Here is a 12,164-nt window from a genome sequence, read left to right on the forward strand (position 1 = left end):
GAACAGACAAGTGGGACAGATGAGCGTCACGTCACGAGACGTGCTCAGGTGTGGGCAGGTCAGACCCTGAACGGAATAGAGCGAGGAAGCCAGAGGTGGCTACAGTTTTGTTACAGTATCAGCAGTAACCCCATGGGGTGGAAGGGAAGAGGAGGGATACCAGGGTAGATGGGACCATGGTTCTGACCTGGCGTGGGAGAGATGACCCTTGCCCATTCTTAGTCCAATCAATGGTATTCTTTGCTCCCCTGAGCCCTGCTTCCGCACTTGGCCTGCCCTGCAGCATTGCCTGAGTTCCCATGTGCTTTGCTTTTCCTACTGAGCACGGGTTAGGGAGCAGGTCTGGTGACATTCAGCCATAACTCATAAAAGACCTACCTTCAAGCTGTAGATGAAGGGTGGAGCCATTCAACTCCACGTTGATCAGAAGACAGTGAACATCTCTCCCCGGCCAGCTGATGGAAGCCGAGAGCATTCATGGGCTTGCAGCTTTAGAAGCCCCCTGAGTTCCCCCATCTCTCCAGCGCGCTCAAGAACCTGCATCTGGGATACTGCACACATGTGTGGGCATCTAAGTACCAGAAAGATATTGAGCACTTGGAAGCAGTTCAGGGAACAGCAGCAAACAGTGATTAAAGGGGCTGGGGAGATGGATTGAGAGGGGAGAGTAAATCAGCTAAATTGTTTGGCGAAGCTATAACTTGAATGGAGCAGCAAGGTCGTAAATAACAGCCTGCTAGCTCCTGTAGGATGTAAGCACCGGGGCAGGAGAACTCAGCTGAGCGGTGGAACTGGAAGCAATGGGAAAAAATTCAGCAAAGAAAAAGGTAGGCTGAATACTGGGGAAAAGTTCCTGGCAATGAGATGGAATTGCCGCTCAGGGAAGGGGTGGGAACCCCATTTCCTGGGACATTTGAAACCAGACAGGACCAAACCCTGGAGCATAGACCACAGGGAACAGACCTGCCCTGGATGAGAGCGAGGGACTAAATGGGAGTTCACAGGGTTTAACCAGTACGACTGGAATCAAGATGTCTTGGCTACAGACTTGCTCTGTTAGGAGTGACCTTGACCCTAGCAGCGGCAGCTCTGTCTCTCCCCCGTCAGGAAGCCCAATTAGCCCACGGCACGATGGCAGACTCGTGAGTCGGTGAGGAGAAATGGACGGACACGGTGGCGTATGAAACCAATTGCAGCTTGTCTGGCCTTCGGGCATCACCTCGGTGGGGTGAGTGAGCACTGTGCCCCCCCCCCCATGGTAACGATGGGGGATCTGAGACATTGGAGTTCCTTGCTGAAGGTCTGAATGTGTTCAGACAGAGCTGGGACTGGAATCCAGCTGTCCTGCCACCCCAAGCTGGGCCCTGAACACAAACCAGCCTTCTTCCCATTTAGCAGCCAGAGCAACAGCGCTTGGACCTTGTCCCTTTCCTGCCATTGTGTCGAACTCTGACGGCCTGAAATGGGGGCTGGGCCAACCTGGCCAGGGATCCTGTCCTATCCATTGCCACAGCTGAGATGCAAGCTGGTACCAGCAGGACCTGTAGGCAGCATCCCATCAGGTGAGCTGAAAGGAGCCTCTCCTCGGCTGGGATGGTAGGAACCATGCCAAGCTCCTCTCAGCTGAGCTCAACAGTGCCTGAGAGCAGCCACTGGCCTGTGTCCCCGCCCCCTGGGGCACACCGCCCAGGGCAGGTGAAGGGTCCAGGGCTCCCCACAGTGGCCTTGGGCTCCCTGGGTGGCTCTTACCATGGTCCCGCTCCGGCTTCCGGTCTGGCCATGTGGCAGGGCCTCAGGGAGGAGAGGAGGAGCAGGACCCCATGATGAGGAGGGGCTAAGGCCCACCTCAGGCACCTTTAAAAGTGGCGGGGCCATGGCCCCCCTGGCTCGCCTGCTTCTGGCAGCCCTGGGCCCCCAGGATGTGCGGGGCCCAAAAGTTCTTTGTGCTCAGGGCCCCAGTAAATCTTAATTTGCCTCTGACTGTAGGTTAGAGCAGCAGCCGGTCCCTGAGGTCTCCAGCGCACTACATATGCAACAGACAGACAGAGACGGGTGGAGAGATCCTTTGTCAACAGTCGAGCAGCAGAGAGGGGCTTGATCACAACGCCTGGGTTTGGAATGGATCCAAACTTCCCCAGGTCTCAGTCCAGTTCCATATGAAGCAAACGTCCACATTACTGAACCTACCACTGCAAACCAGCACTAATGAGCCTTACTCGGCCGAGACGCCAAAGATGAAGGGGTCCCCAGAGCCTGGGTGGTGCTTTATCGGCACTAATTGCTGCGTGAATGCCCATGTCAGTACCAGTTTGCCATCTGTGATTGTAGCCAGCCACGTCGGCGTACATACGGCCGCGCCCCTGCGTGCGTCTGCAACCCAGACCCATTCCGCCCCCTCTGCTGGCGGCTGAGTCACATACAGACAGCCTCAGCTAACGGAAGTGGGTCTTTTAGCTCAGGCCGGAGAAGCCTGTGTGGCGATCCCGAGGCCCCCAGGTGCTGACAATCTCTCCCACCCCCCCGGGGTACAGCAGTGCAAGGGGTGGCCCATACAGGGAGCTGAGCGGGGACCAGCTTCCCCGGCCAGGGGAGTGCACAATCCACCCGCACTGGCCACACGGCACAGACACGCTGCTGGGCTCGTCAAACAAAGGTTGTCACAGCGTGTGCGGCACCTGGGCTATCTCGAGCCTCGTGCCCGGACATCAGCGGGGACGTCTGAGCCTGGCTGAGGGTCCCCACTGCGGCATCGTCCTTGCCCACACATCCCTTCATGTCCGAGGGGCGGTAGGGGAGGCTGCGCACTGCACTCATCCAGAGCCAAGCTGGTCCCTGCCGCTCAGAGACGCAGGAACACGCAGCAGCTGTCCCTCAGCTGCAGCCGCCACAGCTGGGGAGAATCAGCGCCAGTCCCAGGTGCCCCCACATCTGGCTCTCCTGCTCTCACACGTACAACCCGTCATTTGCAGGGACGGAATCAGCTGCTGGTGATTAGGCAGCTGTGAATCAACAAGCTAATCACCACCACGGAGCTCTTTGCTTCAGATCCTCCCGGAGAACGAAAAGGGGAGGGGGAGCGTGCACGAGGGGGGTGCCCGGATTCGGGGCGGGGGGAAAAGAGAACTGAGAACGTTTCTGCAGGCTGCACCGGGCTAGCTTTGAATCTGCAGCTTGACAGGCCTCTTGTGCCAACCCACTTGCCGGTGTGAACGAGGCTCTGCTGACGGGACGGTGAGGCCACACGCTCTTGCTAGGCCCCGTTTCCGATTAACACGGCTGGGTCTCGGCAAAGGTGGGACACGTGCTGGAGCCCCACCCCCCCGCTGTGGCCCCACCCTGACTCCTCCTCTTCTCCCTGAGGCCCCGCCCCCTGCCCATCCTCTTCTCCCTGAGGCCCCGCCCCCTAGCCATGCCAGAAGCCGGAGCTGGGCCATGGTAAGAGCTGCCCAGGGAGCCCAGGAGGAGCCCTAGACCCTCCACCTGCCCTGGGCGGGGGGCTGGAGTGACCAAGAGCAGCCCCTGGACCATGTTCCCACCCCTAGGGGCATGCCATCCAGGGCAGGTGGAGGGTCCGGGACTCTGGGCTCCCCACAGAGGCTCGGGCTCCCTGGGTGGCTCTTACTAGTGCCTGGCTCCGGCTTCCGGCCTGGCCAGGGGTGGGGCCTCAGGGGGAAGAGGAGGAGCAGGGGAGGGGCCTCCTGGAAAGGGGGGGCTAAGGCCCACCTCAGCTCCTCCCCTCCCCCACCTGAAAGAGGCTGGCACCTAGGGTTGCCAGTTTTGGCTGGACGTATTCCTGGAGGTCTCATCACATGACATAATCTTTAATTCCTGGGGACTCCAGGTTGCCAACCCTATTGACACTGCCCCTGAGCCTCGGGAAGGCACAGAGCAGCACCACAGGGAATCTGGGACAAATGCTGTCCCAGAGTCATTCAGCCCAGGACCGGGACTCGAGAGGATCAGTGCATTAGAGGTCGTCAGGTGCTAAGATATCACAGTAACGTGGTCCTCACCTAGAGAGACCCCTGGGTTAGGAAGAAAGGAGCCACCCTAAAGTGTGTGACTGGAACAACTGAGTGTCATGTATTGGCAGTATAGTGTCTATGACACACCGTCAATAGAGTGCATTGGTTGCTTCCTTTGTATTCTCTCCCCCCTGCAGGTTTCGGGTGTCTTAGTTTCCTCCACCCCTAATTATGTCTCAGCTCCAGCAATCAGCCTTTTGTCAGAGTTTGCTATTTCTCGACATATCTTCCATAGCCAGCTCCATCTTCCCCACGAGCCCTGAGCCTCCCACAATGCCTAGAAACAAAGAAGAAACAGCAGGAGCAGATCAAAAAGCCCTGGCCGTGCCCTCGGCTCCCTCTGCCCTGCCGCGTTACACTGCCCTTAACCTCTCCATCGCAGCGCTGCAGCCTGCACAATTCCCCGGGTTCCCTGCCCGGGCGGTGCCATCTGCCACCCCTTGGGTTTCAGACGCCCGAGTCTTCGGCCGCTTTAAAACCTCAGCTAAAGATGTTACTTCTTGGTGGGTTTTTCTAGCTGCAGCTTTTACTTCGCTGTTTCGGTTGTGTAATTGCCTCTCTGGGCCAGGAAAGCAGGCCAGCTCTAGGACACTGGAAGCCAACCAAATCACCGAGGGATCAATAACAGAGTCTCCTCCCAGCCTCTGAACGGGCTTAGCGAAGGAAGCTCTTTGTATTCAGCGCTCCACGGGAGTAGCTGTCAATCAGCTCCCCCACAACCCAAAGCGCTCGGGTGCCCGGCGCTTGACAAGGCTCAGACGCGAGCATCTGAAGTGCTCAGTGCTAGGATGAGACACTTTCTCTTCAGAGGGCCACGCGGTCCTGCTGCCGCTTCTTTCTTAAAGGGGTTTGGGAAGAAGGCCAGAGCTGGAGCATTATATGGCAGGGAACAGCATGCTTTAGAGAGGAGTTTTGCTGTCAGACATGAAACATCCCCGTGTAGCGTTAGAATTTTTCTGCTTTTGCCTTGTCACGGGCATATCAACCAGGGCCTCAAGGAGCTAGTTTTAGATAAGCCCTGTTGCTACGGCTGGCCCTCCATAACCTCTCTCACACACACACACTGTGACAATACACACTGCCCCGTGTCACGCAAAAACGGTCTGGCACTCACATACACACGCACCATCACACAGATGCCTCCTGGGGTTGTACATTGTTCACACACCCACACAGACCATCTCAAAACGCACAATCTCGCATAAATGGGAATCTGGAGCAGGAGTGGAGAGGTTATTTTACCTCTGTATCTGGCACTGGTGCAACCGCTGCTGGAATCCTGAGTCCGGTTCTGTCCCAATTCAAGAAGGCTGTTGAGAAATTGGAGAAGGTTGAGAGAAGTGCCATGAGAACGATGAAAGGATTAGAAAACATGGCCTACGGTGATAGACTCAAGGAGCTCAGTCCATTCAGCTTAAAAAAGAGAAGGTTAAGGGGTGACTTGATTACAGTGTATAAGTACCGATGTGGGCAACAAATATTTAATCATGGGCTCTTCTGTCTAGCAGACAAAGGTCTAACACCAGCCAATGGCTGGAAGTTGAAGCTAGACAAATTCAGAACGGAAATAAGGCGTACATTTTTATGTGAGAGTAATTAGCCACTGGAACAATTTACCAAGGTTTGTGGTGGATTCTCCATCACTGGCAATTTTAAAATCAAGGTTGGACGTTTTCCTAAAAAGTCTGCTCCAGGCATTATTTGGGGGAAGTTCTGTGGGGTGTGTTCTGCAGGAGGTCAGACGAGATGATCACAGTGGTCCCTTCGGGCCTTGAAATCTGTGAATCTCTCACATACTCATGCCTTTAAACAAACATGCTCTCACAACCCTGCAAACACTAATACACAAAAGCACACTGTTTCACACACAACATAGTACACACGCAATCTCACACATACACACACAGCCTTATGCATCCAACCAATCCATCTTTGCCTCTTAAACACACAGACACACACACGCACACACTCCTACTCACACAAATACTGTCTCTCGTACATTGTTTTACATTCCCCCATAGCCCCCCCCCCACACACACACAAACAATTACACAAACCGTGGTACACAGATTATCTTGCACACACAATTATTCTTCAGCTGCTTGGTTTGTCAGTTTCCCTGTCGGATAAGCCCAGCTCCAAAGGCGTCGTATACCTGGTGTGTGGAAACGCTGCTCTGGTGGTTATTAGCAAAGAGAGAAAAGATCAATCAGAGGCGCTAGCCGCCGGCCTTTCCTGTGCGAACAGAAGGCCAAAGGAGCCTGGAGTATGTAGGCGCCACACAAAGACACAGCTTCATGCAGCCGGCGGTGCCGGTTTCATGCTTGAAATAAGAATTGCCTCAATACAGAGTCTGAATGTGTCTCGTATGCTGCATGCATGTAGCTGTCCAGGGCTTGGCTGGGAATAAACGGGGAGGCAAAGGTAAAGCCACCTGCGGTTTGTTTGCTGACGGATCAACAATTGGCGATAACAGATGTGGCGTAAGGAGAATGCGCATGTCGATGCAGGGACAGGCCCAGAGTCTGAGCCCAGGGGGGCATAACTGGAGGCACTCCCTTAGCTTCAGCGCAGTTAGGGCTAGATTCTGATCTCAGGAGAGTGGTGTCAAATCGAAACAATGCCATTGGCTCCAGTAGGGTGACTCCTCAGTTCCACCGGCATAAATCCGAACAGAATCTGTCCCACTGAAGCCCCGACCACCATGGGGTCCCACTGCGCTGGGTGCATAAGAGATGGTCCCTGCCCTGAGGAGCTTACTTGCTGTATTCGGGGCAGGTACTGAGCACAGCTCCCGTGGCCTTTGGAGGATTATACACGGAGGGACGAGTTTCTTTGCTCCCCGCTGTTGTGAGGGAAAGAGTGCCGAATCTGCTGCTCATGACAGGGAAGGCTCAGCCGCGCTGGATTGAACCTGGCATGCTGCAGGGAGGAGCTGGCCAATCCTGACCGGCACCAGCACCCTTCCGATTTTGGACTTCGGCGCGGCTCACTCTGCTGCAGCCACTCCCCTTTTGCTATTCCAGCCCCGAATTCCCACCCCCGCCCCCCGCTCTGCCAATGCCCCTCTAGCCTGCCCCGGAGCCATCCCTGCTCTTCCAGTCTTGGGCACCCGCGTTTCCGGCCAGAAGGCCCCATTAGATCATCTAGTCTGACCGCATGTATAACGCACACGGCCACGCCAAGCCCAACAACCAGACTGCCCTCCTGTTCCAAGCCCTGGCATCATGCTTTCCTGGTCCTGGGGCCCCCACCCTGCCCCTGCCCCAGCTCTCCTGATTAGGGTGACCAGATAGCAAGTGTGAAAAATCAGGACGGGGTGAGGGGGAGGGTAATAGGAGCCTATATAAGAAAAAGATCCAACAATCGGGACTGTCCCTATAAAATCGGGACATCTGGTCACCCTACTCCTGATGCCTCTCGGTCCCAACCTGCAGCCTCCCTCCTATTGCAATCTGGGCTCCTCCTATGCAGAGACTACCCGGTTTTTACATATTTGGTGACTGCTGAGAAGAGTGGCTTTGCACGGCATGGGCAGAGTGATTGGTGTTTTAAGAGCACTCTAATTGTAGGTGCCGTGGGAGCTTTGTTCTTGTTTTCTCTTACAGCCAATGCCATTATTTATCCTACAGCTTCTTTGAAACACTGATGCCATTGGATCCATTTCCAGGTTTCTAGGCAGATGGCTCTCCAGGAGCTCCTTCCGTCTATACTACACTTCCTTCCATTTGCTGTTTGCCAGGTGGCTGTCAAAAGACAACCATTTACAAGAAAGAATTGCTGTAAAGAAAAATGAAAGGGGAATGTGGCCATTCCCTGCCCAGCCAGTCCTATAGAAACCAGGTTTTATCTTCCCAGGCAGGGCTGTTCTCGACAATCCGTTATTATTACGGTGCCACCTAAAGGCCCCAAGCAATATCAGGGCTGCACAGACACATGGTGAGAGACAGTACCTGCCCTCGAGAGCTCACCGGGCTGGACTCTTTTGAAATCCTGGCCCCAAATGTGGGTATGTTGAGCTTGTTTTTGAAAATGTAGTCTTCAGTAGGGGAGGGGAAACTGAGGCACAGAGTAGGTAAGCAACTTCCTGAAGTCCACACAGCAGGTCTGGGATAGAGCAGGGAACCAAACCCTACACTCTAACTTCCCAAGCTGTTGCCCTAGGCACTGGGCCATGCTGCGTTTGCCCGAAGTGAGCTTTAAATAACCCAAATGATGGAGCTTCCAGCAGTTAATTCAGGCTATGTCTGCACTACGAGCGAGGGGCTTGCTTCCCAGGTCGTGTACATGTGCTCGCACTAGTGCAAGTGTAAAGAGCAGCGAAGCCCAGGTTAGCTGTGCTGAGTACATACCCCTGGGTTTCAGGGGTGTTTGTTCTGGGCCCGGCTCAGGCATGGCACCGCACTACGGCGGCTACATGACTATTGACGGGCGCTAGCTCTCCGCGAGCATGTGTACAGAAGCTGGGGAATCACACCCCTAGCTCATCGTGTAGGCGTAGTCCCCATGTAACCTACTGCTAGTGGACCATGGGCATGAGGGTGCAATGTCACCCCCTAGTGGGCTGGATTCACAGACGAATTAAGGGATCTGCTGCTGGGGACCAGCTATTACAGGGGCCCTTGGACCACTCGACTGGGAAAGGCCTGTGTTTATGGACCTAAGTCCCACACCCTCGCCTGTGCAACAAGGTGTCATGAATGATTATTTGTATTGCACTAGCACTGAGGAGTCATGGACCATGGCCCCCATTGTGTGAGGTGCTGTACCAGCCCAGAACAAAAAGACAGTGCCCTGCACAGAAGACAAGAGACAACAGCTGGCTATAGGCAGACGGGGGGGGGCACATGAATGCAGTGAGACCCGTCCCGAGGATTTAGTGGCACTGCACTTTCCTGCTGGCATCATTCACTGAGAGGTTTGGCTCCTATTCTGAGAGCAGAAAACTCAGCCGTTTGCGTTTCCAAGCCTGGTCCCAAGCTTTGCCCCAGGTCACAGCAGAGATGGGGAATGCAGCTCTATCCCCTGCAGCACCCCAGGAGAGTGCCTTTGCCACAAGACCTGCCGTCCTTTTGCAGCGGCAGCTGGCTGGGCTGCCGTTTGGAAAACGCAGCCTGAAATACACAGCTCATTCCCGAGTGCAGCAGTGATTATAGGTGGTGTGTACCTTGCAAAGAGCACACGAGATGTCTATTTCCATGGTTTTGTGCTTCTGTAAAACAGGTGTTCTCCGGCGGTTGCAAGAGATTTAGAGAGGCTTATTTCAGTTCTTAGACACACCACGTTGCTGGCTGAGCTCTGTTGTGGTTAAGGCTTTGTTTTCTGGAGGGGGCAGAGAAAAGACCAGAACCAGGACTCCTGGGTTCCCAGCTCTGGGGAACAGGGTGGTGTCATGATCAGGGCAGGGCATTGGTAACCAGGACACCTGGGTTTTATTCCTGACTGGTCTATAGGGCTTAATGTAGGGGGTTGGATGAAAGATACTGTAGGAGGGTCCAGTACTCATTATTATTTTATCTTTAAAAGAGACAGGATAAAATCAGACCTGGCCCTTGACCAATACATAACTTCCACGACCCGACACAGCAGGTCAAATTCAGAGCTGGTGTAAATGGGTGTAACAACACTGCAGTCAATGCACCTGCCCTGATGCTGGCCTCAGCTGCTGCACCACTTTCTTCCGCAGCATAAGGCGGACTCTGCGGCTGAACTGCAGCCACCTCTGGGGTGGAGCGCAGCAGCTGTTTAGCAGCACAGCGCAATGGCCACACCATGGGGTTGAGGAGCACAGGAGAACAGTTTCTCCAGCTGCAAATTTAGGATCGCAGGGCTGGCATTTCCCAAGTTGGGATCTGAGAAAGAGACAAGAGAGGGGTGGGAGGGAGGGAGGAGACCAGGAGCATGTTGAAGAAAGGGGAGAGAATGCCAAGGGATCCTTAATATATGGAAAAGACAATTAAGAGCCAGAAAAACAAGAAAGCGAGAAACCAAAAGGTAACTGACTAGAAAATTAAAATTACTCAGCTACAGAAAAATATATCTAATGACTGCGGCATAGCCACGTGGCTGGGGGATCCCAGACCCCGGCTGGGGCTTGCTTCAAAGCAAAGGAGATAAGGACCAGGGGCATGGAGCGAGCTGCGGCCCAAGTGTCCCCTGGGCTATTTCAGGTGAACTTTGATTCTTCTCCCAGAGAGAGACAGAGATCCCAGGGCAGCAGGAATCGGGGATGAGCGTCGCCCGATCAGATGAGGGCCAGGGCTCCTAGTGCTGGCAGGGATACGGGGTGCAGAACCCAAAGGCTGCCGGGCAGAGGCGGAGCTGCTGTGGCTGCCCCTGGACTACGCAGGGCCATGACATCACAACGCTTCACATGCCCCAAAAGCGCTCTCAGGGCTCGGGCCCTGGGAGCATCGTGACTCCCGCTGACCCCATGCCGCCACCCCCATCTCGATCGCCACGAGCTTCCTGGCTACAAGCCATGCATGGGCCAGAGGAGCAGCAGCCCCTCAGCAACCAACAGTCACCTCCTCTGCTGGGCCTTGTGTTTGTGATGCACCCAGCGTGTGACGTCCTGGCTGCCAGGGCTGCATGGGGTACGGCCTGAGGGGTGGGCTGAATACCCAGTAAGGGAACAGCCCTGAAAGGCAGTGTAGAACCCTCCATGGGATACAAGCCTCAGCATCCCAGTGAAGGTCCCTGCATCACCACTGGGCTCCCTCCACCCACACCCTGTCCCTTCACGGTCCTCCTGGAACTTCCCTGGCTGGGAGTGGGGCAAAAGTTACCTTCTTCCTCTGCGATGGGTGGATTCCCCAGTTCCAGTCCAGGCCCATCAAGGCTGAATCCCCACTCTGTCACTCCGAGCAACAGACAAAGGGAAAGTTTCTTTCCCAAGTCTAAAAAGTTCCAGCCTTCCCATTGGCTCTTTTGGTCAGGTGCCCACTCCCTTCCTTTTACCTGTGGGCTTGTTAACCCTTTACAGGTAAAGCAAGCAGAGAACAGACCAAGAGGGATTTTACAGCTAACTGGCTGGCTGGGTGTCCATCAAAGGAGCTACCTGCCCCCCTCCATGTATCACAGGGCCGCACCCTTCTCCCATCACTCAAATATTGCTGCACGAGACAGGTCCAAAACAGAATCAGAGTAGCAGCAACGTCTCCAGCCCATCGCTGCGACCGTCTCTCTTCCCCAGGACAGTTATTACCGTCTTCGATACCATCAGAGACTATCAAACAGGATGGGGGGGGGTCCCTTCTCATGACTCTCTCCAGCTAAAGGGAACAATGAAAGACTGACTTAACGCTTTACATTTCAGATGCTTTACCTGTTTTTCCTTCTTTTCTGTCTCGAAGGAAAGGTTCAGAGGATGCCTGGCAGGGTGCTAAGCCTGCTGAGGTCTCTGTATACCAAGCCCTGGCTCTTTTTAAACACCGGTTAACACTGGACAGTGACTGGGTTCTGGGAGCACCTTGAGCCCATATCTTCCATCTAAATTACTACAACAGTTCCACGGTCCTTACACCTTCCCGTCTCAGGGCTCTCCGAAGTCCTTATCCCCTTCCATCCCAGGGCTCACACCTCCTCCGCAGGGGCTGGTAGGGAGCCCAGGTCCTCCCATTCCTCTGCTCTCCAGCCCAGGGACTCTCTCGTGATTAGTCAAGGTCTGTCTATTCAGACACTGCCTGCTCCCTCCCTGAGCTTCTTCCCACCTCGGCCCCTCAGCAGGCCTCTGGCACAGCGCCTCCCTGGGTCCCCTGCATGCCTCTCATGCCTGCATGTCTCCATCTTCTTAGGCTCCATGGGCTCTCATCCTTCTTTCAGGGCCAGGGCTACCTGGGTTCCCCCGACCAAAAATAGAAACTTAAACCGCCTTCTGCCCTCCTCAGGCCTGGCCCTTCATCCTCTTCATTCCCCCTGCATCGAGCCTCGCTTGATCACCTCCCCGGGCAGGCTCCCTGGAAATCCAGCTCCCGGCCTGCTACCAGGGCTCCCCCTCAGAGCTCGCTCCACCCCACCGTCTGCTCCCTGGCTCTCCTAGCCTTCCTCCAGAGCCTTTCCAGGAGAGAACCCAGAGGCCTGCGCCCCCCGGACCTCCCTCCTTCTGCCCTGAAACCCTTCCTTTGTAGTAGCCACCCA

The 12,164-nt window shown here is 55.1% G+C and overlaps 1 long non-coding RNA gene across 1 annotated transcript; it reads right to left on the reverse strand.

Moving 5' to 3' along the window:
• Positions 1-3,968: 3,968 nt before the first annotated feature.
• LOC122466033 lies at positions 3,969-10,952 on the reverse strand. The gene is made up of 3 exons (XR_006291238.1): positions 10,814-10,952; positions 5,268-5,335; positions 3,969-4,302 (listed from the first exon to the last, which is right to left on the reverse strand). It is a non-coding gene; the product is annotated as an uncharacterized LOC122466033 (long non-coding RNA).
• Positions 10,953-12,164: the final 1,212 nt, after the last annotated feature.

This window comes from Chelonia mydas, chromosome 5 (assembly GCF_015237465.2).
Source record: "Chelonia mydas isolate rCheMyd1 chromosome 5, rCheMyd1.pri.v2, whole genome shotgun sequence".
In the NCBI taxonomy this organism is placed as follows: domain Eukaryota; kingdom Metazoa; phylum Chordata; order Testudines; family Cheloniidae; genus Chelonia; species Chelonia mydas.